This window comes from Balearica regulorum, chromosome W, assembly GCF_011004875.1.
Source record: "Balearica regulorum gibbericeps isolate bBalReg1 chromosome W, bBalReg1.pri, whole genome shotgun sequence".
In the NCBI taxonomy this organism is placed as follows: domain Eukaryota; kingdom Metazoa; phylum Chordata; class Aves; order Gruiformes; family Gruidae; genus Balearica; species Balearica regulorum.
The window spans coordinates 7,558,324-7,566,253 of NC_046219.1; the positions used below are offsets into that span (position 1 = coordinate 7,558,324).

A 7,930-nucleotide genomic window follows, 5' to 3' on the forward strand; every position below is an offset into this window, starting at 1 on the left:
GCTTTTTGAATATGTAACATTTTGTTGTATAAAATTCAAAGGGAATTGCCGCAAGGTGCGCACGATTTTGGTGGGATGACCCCCCGTGCTGCCCAGCGCTGAATAAACATACCTACTTTACAACTTTCCCAGTTGTGGAGTCCGATTTTCTGCACATCGTTTTGGCGAGCCAGGCAGGAGACACTCTGCTCGGCTGCAGGATCGACTGCGGAGCGGATGCCCCTAGGCACGCCCCGAGTACTTCTCTCGGAGGAGCCTCCACTTCCAGCCGCTCACGGCAGGAGTAGACAACAACCTCCTGAAGCTGCGGATAAACGGTATGTTTAACAAGGGGGCCAGTAAGTCGTAGGGGACGCCCACGCTTGGCCGGGGCCGCTGGTAAATCGCGCAGAGACGTCTGGCGTACAGCACAGTCCCCGTATGGGAGGAGGGTACCCTGTATGTTAAGAAGGGGATTCGCTGACCGATAGAGCGGACGCTAGCAATCTTGGGGGTAGATCAAGTGAATCTGAGGTTATCGCTGCATCCCGGCATCGGGAGCCAGGACGGACCTGCTAAGGACTGTATAAGAAGCAGGAGAAGGGTAAGCGAGCCCCAAAGTGTGCAGCTGCTGAAGGGATAACAACTAGAACATGAACTGTATGTTTTATCTATGAAACGCCCGGGTATTTTATGTTTAAAGCATGTGTGTGTGTGTGTGTGTGTGTGTGTGTTTGAGACACAGCGCCGCTGTGAAGCGAGTGGGAGTCTGATTTGCGGTTCCGTGATTCCGCGAGGAACACGGCCAGAGATGGACAAAGTGTCTGAAACATTTGTAAGATCTGTAAATGTTTTTGATATATGTAAGTTGGGCTGCTGCAGTGTTTAGTCAATCTCCTAAGTATCGGAGGCCTGGCTGATCATCAAAGTGGCAGGACGGAGAGAGTTACTCCTTCAGTGGTTTGGGCTCGAACCTTGGGAGTATTTAAATGAAGGAGGGAACTGGATAAGGAGGGGAGAGGAGCGAATTTTATTAAGAGCGTGTTTAACACCAACTGGACAGATAATAGCCCTAGATTGGGAACAACCTGTCCCAGATACCTTTTTTAAACCCCCATATTGATGGAGGGTGATTCCTTGTTTTGTGCGTGGGCTTACTAACAAATTATGCGAAAATTGGCATTTGGCCTGGGTATTGTTAGAGTGTTCATTTTGTAAGGAAAGGTGGTATTGTTTATCTAGAAGGCGGAAAGCGGAATGTCCTAAGTGCTTTCCCAAAATCCCACGGCTTCATGACTGGGAAAGGGCTTATCAAGAATCCGAAATAGTAAAACTGGTGTGTGGAAAGAAAAACCTAATCCCAGAAATTTGGGATGTTTGGGAAAAGGATTGGGAGAAAACCATGAAGATTTGCAAAAGGAGGTTTGCGTGGAAGTTAAAACGGGATACAGAAAGTAGCAGGAAACAGTTTGGGGAAAAGGAAAAAGAAATTATTAGGATGGGCAATACCCAGGGAGGCATTCTAAAAAAGAGTCCCCTAGGCTGTGTACTCACTCACTGGAAGGAAATTGCTGGGACTGGAGGCACAGAGAGCAGGAAGACCCTTATTAAGTACTGTAATCAGTGGTGGCCGCTGTACAAACTAGAAGATGGAGCCAAATGGCCATTGAATGGGTCAATTGATTATAACACTATCTTGCAATTAATGCTGTTTTTAAGAAGGGAAGGAAAATGGGATGAAGTATCATATGCAGATATGTTTTTCACCCTCCGAAATCATCCGGAGTGGCAAAGGGACTGTGGGATGGTGCCACCACAGGACCCTGTGGTACTTGCCCTTGAAAGAGAGAGTAACAAGGAACTTAAAGGCAAGCTGAAGCGGTGCTGCTCGGCATGTAGTATTGGACAAAGATGTACAAACGTAAACAAAAACCGCCAGGCACTAGAACAAGATCTAACGGATTTGTTTAAGCCTCCCCCTCGATCGCAGGAGCAGGATGTGGACTCGGACGGAACCTCCACTCCCCCGACTAGCCCTGTATCCTCCCGTACTAGGCGGAAGCCCGCCCTGACGGTCCTGCAGGCACCTCTCCGGGAAGCAGTAGGACCTGATGGTGGGACAATGCTGATCAAGGTACCTTTTTCCACAATCGATTTAGAGGCATGGAAAAGAGTTGCTAAGGATTACAGGAACGATCCGGTGAGTGTGACCAAACATTTTCAGTTTATCGTAAAGCAACACAACCCCGATTGGAATGACATACAATTATTGTTAGAATGTATGACCGAGACGGAAAAACAATTGATTTTTAAAACTGCAGGGGATCTGGTTGAGGACCATTATAAAGTCTCGGGAGGAGACATTAAAGAATACCTCCCCCTTCAGGACCCAAAGTGGGATGCAAATAGGTCCGCCCATATGGAGAAATTGCAGGCATATCAGGGATGGATTTCAAAAGGAATGGAAAGAGCCATTCCCCAGACCATAAATTGGTCAGCACTATATGCAATTAAGCAAGGGCCTTCCGAGTCACCATCCGAATTCCTGGATCGACTGAGGGACGTAATGCGCCGTAATACACCGCTGGACCCTGGGTCAGAGGTAGGAATACAACAACTAGTTTCTTTATTTTTGGGCCAGTCTACAGGGGATATTAGGCGAAAGCTCCAAAATCTGCGTCCCACAGAGGGCAGGAACCTGGAAGTATTGTTGGATGAGGCATGGAGAGTGTTCAGCAATAGAGAGGAAGATTACAAACGGGGACAGAGAAGGGTGGTAGCGGTCGTCAGGGAAGAAGAAGAAAGAAAACCCAGGCAAGGACCGCCTTGATTAGACAGGGATCAATGTGCGTTATGCAAAAGATTTGGTCACTGGAAGAATGAGTGTCCAGAAAGGCAGGGAAATAAGGGGAAGGGACGAAGCAATCAGAAAAGAGGGATAGTGGCCCATGTGAAGGAGGACTGACGGGGACCTGGGGAATCTACCCTAGCGGATCCACTGGTTATAATGAAGCTAGGGAAAGAACAAAAGAAGATAGAATTTCTGATCGACACAGGGGCAACGTATTCGGTTTTAAACCAAGCTTTGATGCCCCTGGGAAATGACTATATCATGGTAAAAAGGGCAGCTGGCCAAAGTGAAAAGGCATATTTTTGTGAGCCTCTGAGATATAAACTGGGAAAACAATGGGGCATTCACAGATTTCTGTATATGCCCAACTCCCCGAAGGCGCTTTTGGGAAGAGATTTATTGGAGCAATTGGGTGCAATAATTAAATTCGAAAAGGGAGAGATTACTCTGGAGGTAAATGATCAGCAGTATATCCAAATAATGAGTTTATCACTAGCTAGTGTTCCCACAGAAGGAAAAATCGAGGAGGAGATCACGAATCAGGTGTACCCCAGGGTATGGGCCACTGATGTACCCGGAAGAGCAAAGAATGCCCCACCTGTTGAGGTCAGGCTCAAAGAAGGAAGGCAGCCAGTAAGAATTAAACAATATCCCCTGAGGAAGGAGAACAAGGAAGGAATCCGGCCAGTGATGGAAAATTTTCTACAACTAGGATTACTAAAGGAATGTGAGTCCGACTTTAACACTCCCATATTACCTGTCCATAAGCCCGACGGATCATACCAGGTAGTCCAGGACTTAGGGGCTGTAAATAAGATAACTGAAGACCTCTACCCAGTAGTGGCAAATCCATACACCTTGCTGACTGTATTGACACCTGAACTAACCTGGTTTACTGTTTTAGACCTGAAGGATGCCTTCTTTTGCCTCCCTCTCCATAAAGCCAGCCAGAAAATATTTGCATTCGAATGGGAAAATCCTAAAAGTGGTCGTAAAACTCAGCTTACTTGGACGGTGTTACCACAAGGGTTCAAAAACAGCCCTACTATATTTGGTAATCAACTCGCAAAAGATCTTGAGTCTTGGGAAGCCCCGCCTGAGGAAGGGAAGCTGTTGCAATATGTGGATGACATCCTGATTGCCACCAAGACAAAGGATGCTTGTATGACCTGGACGGTGAGTCTGCTAAATTTTTGGGGGCTCCAGGGATACCGGGTATCCAAGAAAAAGGCCCAAGTAATGCAGCGCAAAGTCATTTATCTGGGCTATGAAATTAGTGCTGGACAAAGGACTTTGGGACAGGCCCGAAAAGAGACAATATGCCAAACCCCGAGACCACAAACAGTGAAAGAGTTATGAACTTTCCTGGGGATGACTGGGTGGTGCCGACTATGGATCTATAATTATGGACTGCTTGTTAAACCCCTGTACGCACTAACAACCACTGAGCAGAAACCCCTTAAATGGAGCAAAGAGACCATACAGGCCTTTGAGCTGCTAAAGAAGGCCCTGATGTCAGCCCCAGCCTTAGGACTCCCAGATGCGAGTAAACCATTTTTCCTTTTTTCCCACGAGAAGCAGGGGATTGCCCTAGGAATATTAGCGCAAGATCTAGGCCCGTACCGACGAGCAGTTGCCTACTTTTCCAAACAATTGGATGCAACTGCAAAGGGTTGGCCTGGATGCTTGCGAGCGGTTGCGGCTGTAGTACTAAACATCCAGGAAGCCCAAAAATTCACCCTGGGCCAGAAAATGACTGTGTTAGTATCCCATACAGTATCTGCAGTACTGGAAACGAAAGGTGGACACTGGCTTTCCCCACAAAGATTCTTGAAATATCAGGCTATAATGGTAGAACAAGATGATGTGGAGATTGTAGTCACTAACATTATCAATCCAGCCTCTTTCCTCAGTGGAAACACAGGAGAACCAGTGCATCATGACTGTCTGGAGACCATCGAGGCAACATATTCGAGCCGCTCGGACCTGAGAGACAGTCCTATGGAAAACACGGAAAACTGGTTCACGGATGGAAGCAGCTATGTCCTAAGCGGTAAAAGACATGCTGGATATGCCATTACCACCAGCCAGGAAGTAATAGAGTCAGGGCCCTTGCCCATGAATACCTCTGCGCAGAAGGCAGAAATAATTGCTCTGACCCGTGCCTTGGAATTGGCCCGAGGCAAAGCTGTAAATATCTATACAGACTCAAAATATGCCTTTGGAGTCGTGCATGCGCATGGAGCAATCTGGAAGGAGAGAGGATTATTGAACTCACAAGGCAAAAACATCAAGCATGCGGAGGAGATCCTGAAGCTGTTGGAGGCAGTCCAACTCCCTGAGAAAGTGGCAGTCATGCACATTAAGGCGCACCAGAAAGTGAACTCGGAGTTGGAAAGAGGAAATGAGCTGGCGGACAGAGAGGCAAAACAGGTAGCCAAAACAAAGGTAAAAACAGAAGGGGCTTTGGTCCCTGACGGGCAAATCTCCCTAGAAGGTAAGCCAGAATATACCAAGGAAGATCAGAAGCTTATCATCGACCTAGAAGGGTTGTATAATAACGAGGGGTGGGCTCTCACCCCACAAGGGAAACTAATCATTCCCTCTTATCTAACATGGTCTCTGATAAGGGAAGAACATAGGAAGAGGCATTGGGGGGCAGAAGCTCTATATAAACACCTGATTAGAGAGATTGTAGCTAGGAATCTATACACCACCGTGAGGCAAGTAACTCAACGGTGCGATATTTGCCTCCAGACTAATCCCAAGAATACCCCCAAACCAGAAATGGGCCAAATTGGGAAAGGCAACGGGCCTGGGCAACAATGGCAGATTGATTTCTCAGAACTCCCAAGAAGAGGGGGGTATCGATATTTATTGGTATTAACTGATACCTTTTCAGGTTGGCCAGAGGCATTTCCTACCAGGACAGCCAAGGCTCGGGAGGTAACCAGAACATTAATACAAGAAATAATACCACGCTTTGGGTTTCCGGCAACCATATCTTCTGACAGAGGACCACATTTCATCTCAAAAGTAGTACAACAAATTAGCCGCCATTTGGGTATAGATTGGCAGCTTCATACCCCATATCGCCCTCAGTCGAGTGGCCAAGTAGAAAAAATGAACCACTTAATCAAACAGCAGATTGTGAAATTGGGACAGGAAACTAACTTGGCCTGGCCTCAGTCTCTTCCTTTGGCTCTTTTGCGCATACGAACCAGGCCAGGAACAAAGGAGGGGCTGAGTCCTTTTGAAATTTTGTATGGACGACCCTATGGAATACAGAAAGGGATGTCCACACAAGCAGGGGAGGAAATTATGACTTCATACATGGTGGCATTAGGCAAACAGCTCAGCAGAACTGAAAAACATGTGGTTGGGACTCGAAGCAGGGGTTTGGATGGACCTGTACATAACATAAAACCTGGAGATTATGTATATGTGAAGTCTCTTACAGAAAAGACCCTGGAACCACAATGGGAAGGACCGTTCCAGGTACTCCTCACATCCTTCACAGCAATAAAGATTAAGGAACAGAACGCCTGGATTCACCACTCCCGTGTGAAGAAGGCACCTAAGTCTCCATGGAGAGTCACGCAAGTACAGCAAGGAAAGCTTACCTTGTCACGACGCTGACTGTAAGCCTAATAGGGGGACTTGAGGCATGGGAGAATAATGCCTTTTTGCAGCTACATGACAAAATTGCTAATGCCGTGAACTGGTCTGATTGCTGGATTTGCTTTTTGCTAAAGGAGGAGGTTTATGTACGGTTATTGGTGAACATTGCTGTACCTATGTTAACCAAGACAAAAGGATTGAAAAGGATTTATCTCAAATTTGGGGAAAAAACCAAAATCTTGCATGAAGTGGCCCAAGATAACACATCTTGGGGGTTTAGTGACTTAGTGGAAAGATTAACATCCTGGTTACCGAATTTGACATGGATGGAACAATTGTTTGTTATGACAATTATGGTTATAATCCTGTTTATAGCTCTGTATGTAGTAGTTCAATGTGCTTTAGGGTGTTGTCAAAACATGGGGAATTCTTACAGCGAATGGAAGAAATATCAACTAAGGCAAAGGTTAGAATCAAATAAGTATTTTGAGAAAGTATTAGATAAAGAGTCATTGTATTAGCTGTAGTAAAAGAATTTACTAACCTTTTTGAAAAGGGGGGATTGATAGAGAGAACTAACACTTAAGGGAAATGGCAGGACCATTAACTAGCTTAAGCCACATATCTAGTAATCTTAACCCTTACGTAAGATGTTTTAACAAGAACTAGCGTAAGGAAGGGTCAAGATGACCCTTCGCTCTGCTTGCATTTTTGTAACCAATCACAAGATAAGGAGGTAGTAAATCAGAATGGAATGAACACGGAGGATTCTCTGCTAATTAGGAACCGGTCTGAGTAAGTTTTGTGGTGAAGGTGAAAAGTGCACAGTGAGGAAGACATACGGCCTTCATCCCTAAGACCCCGGCCCACGACCACCAAGAGGCACTGCACGTGCGCAACTGAGAGGAGTTAAAGGCGGAGACAATGGAAATGAACTCATTGTAATAAGACCGCCTTTCCACGGAAAGATCATGAATATGTATAGGCGCTTTTTGAATATGTAACATTTTGTTGTATAAAATTCAAAGGGAATTGCTGCAAGGTGCGCACGATTTTGGTGGGATGACCCCCCGTGCTGCCCAGCGCTGAATAAACATACCTACTTTACAACTTTCCCAGTTGTGGAGTCCGATTTTCCGCACATCAATTGTTTGCCTCTGTGTGTGTAATTTGATTCAGATTTGTTTGTCTGCCTGTCTGTATGTATGATTTGATTTAACCCCCATCTGTGTGTGCAACCCTGTTGTAAATTTTGGGCAAACCTTGCCATTCTCAAATCTTTAACTAAGTCACTATTTTGATTGTAACAAATTCCATTGAATTGCTCTGTTAAATTGGCTGATGAATAAGTGCTGTTAATAATAATATAACCTAATACTGTGATCTATCTCAAAAATATTAATAAATCCTAAATTGCTGCTAAACCAAAGCCCTGTAACAACATGTTATTCATGACTGTGTTATCAACATTATTCTCAT

At 45.5% G+C, this 7,930-nt stretch overlaps 1 long non-coding RNA gene across 1 annotated transcript; it reads left to right on the forward strand.

The window, feature by feature from the left end:
- Positions 1 to 246: 246 nt before the first annotated feature.
- LOC142599126 (uncharacterized) lies at positions 247 to 7,564 on the forward strand. Its single transcript, XR_012832806.1, has 2 exons — positions 247 to 317; positions 6,281 to 7,564. It is a non-coding gene; the product is annotated as an uncharacterized LOC142599126 (long non-coding RNA).
- Positions 7,565 to 7,930: the final 366 nt, after the last annotated feature.